This window comes from Stegastes partitus, unplaced genomic scaffold, assembly GCF_000690725.1.
Source record: "Stegastes partitus isolate 25-593 unplaced genomic scaffold, Stegastes_partitus-1.0.2 Scaffold515, whole genome shotgun sequence".
In the NCBI taxonomy this organism is placed as follows: Eukaryota; Metazoa; Chordata; class Actinopteri; family Pomacentridae; genus Stegastes; species Stegastes partitus.
In genome coordinates, this window is record NW_007578246.1 from 148,222 (window position 1) to 153,201 (window position 4,980).

The window sequence follows — 4,980 nt, forward strand, 5'->3', positions numbered from 1 at the left end:
TGTTCCACCATCAGATGTAGAAAGATGTTCCACCATCAGATGTAGAAAGATGTTCCACCATCAGATGTAGAAAGATGTTCCACCATCAGATGAATGTATCTCCACCAACTGGCTCCTCTGGTCTCTGGTTCTGATCCATGCTGCATTTAGGCTGGATTTTACTCTCTAATGTTTAAATCAAACACGTAGAATAAAGAGATTTTGGTGAAGTATCACAAGTTTAATCTTATTTTTGGTGGATTTTTCAAATGCAACCAAACGTCACACGATTAGTTCAAAGACTGTTGGAAAGTTGAGAATCCTGTGATTTTTTTTTTTTTTTTACAGTTTCTGGCAAATTAATTGCGTCACTCCAGTAATTTAAAAAAAATGAGTTTTGGGATTCAGACAGTTGATTCTTGCATTACTCTTGTACATGCTACACGTTTAGCGGGTTGAGCTGCGACTACGACAGATTAAAAAGGATCCGTTAACATGTCCGCTGGTGTTGTTGTGGTTAGCTTCGTTTTAAAGTTTATTTCCTTGGTAAATCTTTTGGTGAAATCTTTGGTGAAATATCACTATGTTGTTGGTTTTCCAGTGGAACCACACGTCACACACGAGTCGCTCGGTGACTGTCGTTGAGAATCCTGTGATTGTTTCAGTTTTTTCACTTTCTGGCTGATAACTTTAAAAGCAGTGATCTCTGCAGAGTTTCTGAGCCACGCTGCATTTACTGTACTGATCCAGTTTGTATGTTTTTCTCTCTTTTTGCCTCCTTTCTGCTCTGAGGACACACTGCCTGCAGTTTAACCGAATATCTGATAAGCTTTGTGACTGTTTGTTCCAACATGACGTGAGCTTATTTTTTGGTATTTCTTTCCTATAAAACCAAAGTGTTTGTTTTTACAGTTTCTTCTTCAGTTTAATAAAACAACAACATATATTGTCAGTGGGACTCAGATCATTAGTTCATGAGATGTTCTTGGACGTCCTTCACACTCAGTGGACTGAAGTGTTTCTGTTACTGATAGAAGTGATGCACAAAGACAGACGCTGTGTGTTCACTGGTGTTGCTTAGCTTTGAATATTTACTAAATTATACAGGTTTGTTGTTTGTTTGTTTACTTTCTTTATGTGATTTCCTTTCACTGAATCAGTTTAAATGTTTCGTAAAACGTCACAATTTTGAGTTTCTTCTGTTTCTGTTTCTTCTAAAAACAACAAAACATGCATCTCAGTGGGTTTAGGCTCAGATCATTAGCTCTTGGCCGTCCTACACACTCAGTGGATAGAAATGATGCACAGAAGCACCAGAACTGTCCTTTAAACGCAGCGCGGTGTGTTTGCTGGCGTTGCGGCGGCTCGGTTTCTCGTTGCAGGTTAGCTGTTAGTTCTCAGGGCAACTCTCTCAGTCTGATGATGTGTTTGCTGCTGACCTTTAAACAACTCTGTCCCATCATCCTCTGCTTCTCTTACAGAGGCCCGCAGGGAACGCACACACACTCACAACACACACACACACACACACACACACAACACTCAGAGTTATGCAGGCTAAGAAAGGAGAGAGCGTCTTGCAAACACACTCATGCATGTAAATAGGCTTCAGCCGGCCGGGGATACACACCGTGCACATGTGAACCGCACACACACACACACACACACACACACACACACACACACACACACACACACACACACCAGCAGCAGCAGCGCAGACCCACACAGAGGCATCACTGTCTGAGGTTTGGTGGTAATGAGGCCTGTCATCCTTCCACACAGCCTCTCTGCCTCCCCTCTTCCTCCTTCTTTCTTTCTTTCTTCTTTCATTGATCCACTAACAGATCCCCAATATAACAACTAGCAGTCGCACTGGGAGCCTCCTCCCCCCCCTCCTCCTCCTCCCTCCTCCTCCTCCTCCTCGACAGCATCCCTCCGGACCATTTAAAAACCCACCACCGCTTTCTTTCTCTCTCTCTCTCTCTCTCGTCCTCTCTATCGCTTTCTTCTTCCCCTCGTCCGTCCTCCTAAACCTTCCCCCCTCCCCCCCTCGCCCTCCGTCTTGTTATGTCGGCTGACAGACCGAGCGCCGGACGTTTAAGGCGCTAGTTTGTCCATCTGTCCGTTCGTCTCACCTGGTGGTCCCGAGGAAAAATGAAACAACAGCAGCCAGAAAATATAGACCCGGCTGAGATGTTTCAGAGAGGAAAGCTGCTGCAGCGCCGGCGGCGGTGAAAATGACACCTCGGCCTGAGTTTGTTTTACATGTTGCTCGTGTAAAAACAGCATCGAACGCCAGCAGGATGCGCTGAAGGCGTTCAGACGATTAATCAGAGAAATGACTTCAGCACCGAGTGCACAAGACGAGACGCTCTGCACCTCAGCGCTGTCACTATGTGCTCCTCATGCACTAAGGTCGCTTTTACCATTTTGCATCTTTCTGCTTCCTGATTATTTTGGCCAAGCAGCCCTTCAAAGTGTTCTTACTGTGCAGCGCCGCTCTGCTCCCAGTGCTCCTGCCACATCTGGAATATTCTCTGGAGGCATTTGGTGGTATAGTCGATATAATCTGAAACTACTTTGGTGACAGACGGATGTTTTAAGCTGTCTTTAGCCTACATTTGGTCACATTTCATCTAATTAGTGCATCCGTTGTGCAGCGACGCTCTGCTCCCGGTGCTCCTGCCACATCTGGAACACTTCCTGGATGGAGGTATTTGTTATCGCCAACACCTACAGTAGGCATAATCTGAAACTACTGTGGTGACAGACGGATGTTTTAAGCTGTCTTTAGCCTGCATTTGGTCGAATTTGTGCAGCGATGCTCTGCTCCCGGTGCTCCTGCCACATCTGGAATGCTGGAATATTGCACATCATACAAACTCCTAACAGTGCGCTGAACAAGTTTTCTGGATGTAGTCGTGGACAAGTGCACCAAACCCGACATATGAGGGCCTCATTACAGTGAAAACGTTAACTGATTAAACTTTTGTCAGACAATCCCTTAAGTGTGGTCTTGATGTGCAGCGCCGCTCTGCTCCCGGTGCTCCGGCCACATCTGGAATATTTTCTGGAGGCATTTGGTGGTATAGTAGATATAATCTGAAACTACTTTGGTGACGGACAGATGTTTTAAACTGTCTTTAGCCTGCAATTGGTTACATTTGGTCGAATTTGTGCAGCGCCGCTCTGCTCCCTTAAACTGTCTTTAGTCTACATTTATTCACATTTCATCCAATTGGTGCATCCGTTGTGCAGCGACGCTCTGCTCCCGGTGCTCCTGCCACATCTGGAACACATACTAATGCTACCACCAACATATAGCATGAAGTAGAACTAATCTGGAACAAATATTTTAGGCTTTTTTTAGCTTTTTTTCAACCTTCCGTGTGCAGGTGGAAGAAACGAGTCGATACAAACACATGGAAACGGCTTTACGACTGATTGCAGACGACACAAAGTCCTTATTGAACAAGTGTTCTGGATGCAATCGCACCAAACCCAACATGTGAGTGATGTGCAGCGCCGCTCTGCTCCCGGTGCTCCGGCCACATCTGGAACGCTCTCTGGACATATTTATCATCAAACCCGACTAATCTGGAGCCAACGACTGCGACTGAAAGATGTTTTAAACTATTTTTTGTCCACATTTGTTCACATTTCGTCCAACTGGTGCCTCCGTTGTGCTCTGCTCCCGGCGCTCCACGTTTTAGGCAAAACTCCCACTAAAGAGTTCAGTTATTAGATATAAAACATAAATATGAGCAGGATTGTTCACTCTGCTTTACAACATCACATGTCTGAGGGATTTTCCGTTGCCTTTAAAGATGTTTTTTACTGGAGTTGATCCAAACGTAAAACCCAGATGATGATAAATGAAAGAAAACGACAGAAGAGACTAAAGTAGAAAAGAGTTGTTTTTTTTTAAATCACAGAAATGTGCAGAACCAGAGACTAATTAGACATGAAACATAGACACCAGCAGGTTTCTTCTGTCTTATTTTTAATAACATGATGGAAATGACATGCTTGGTGCTCCTGTAAGCAGATCCATTCATGTTCATAGACGTTTTAGATCCACCAGGACCAGGAGCAGAACCGGGCCGGGCCGTGGACGCCTCCTTCCTGGAGTGGAGGCGAGCTGCTCACCTTTAGCAGGTGTCAGCGGCTCAAATCATTTTCTTACTTTGTTAATTTGTGAAGCTCTGACTTTTCCGGGCCGCGGCGCCTCTCGCTGTTTTCTGCCGGCGTCTCGTCTTCCTCCCGAGATTTCTGCAGCGCGCTGACCTTTGTGTCGGAGATGTTTTCCTCCGTGTGCGGTTATCTGCTGGCGTTGTCGAACAGGGAAAACAAATCACCCGCTGTACTTCTCATTAGCAGCAGTTTTGTGTCAGCGCTCGGAGATCAGCTGTCAGCGCTCGGCCTTCTTCTGCAGCTTCACCTTTTACCGGCGATAATTACACCGTTTAACGGCGGCCCGCGGACCCGCCGCCGCCTCCAGTGAGACGCCGGAGCACAAAGTTTGAATGCAAAGAGGCGCCGGAGGCAGGTGGTGGCGAGAATAACGCCGAGCTCTGCTGCAAGCATCCGTCATCCTGGACACGTGTCGAGGCGTTAGAGAGCCGCTCTGGACACGTTTATGTTGTGTTGAACGAGTCTCAAGTCTTATTGGACGATTTTAAACAGTTCTGGACAAATTCAGAGTCATTTTAGACGATTATATAACCAATGAGGACACGTTTTGGTCTTTTTGGACACATTTCAAGTCGTTATAGACGATTGTGTGGCCAACTTAGACACGTTTATGTTGTCTGGAAGAAGTTTCAAGTCATGTTGGACAATTTTATAGTAATTCTAATCTGTTATAGAGCCAATGTGGACACATTAATGTGTTTTGGACACGTTCCAAATCATTTTAGATGATTTTAGAGCCACGTTTGAAAACGTTTTGTCATTTTAGACACATTTCAAGTCATTAAAGTCCATTTTAGGGCCAAT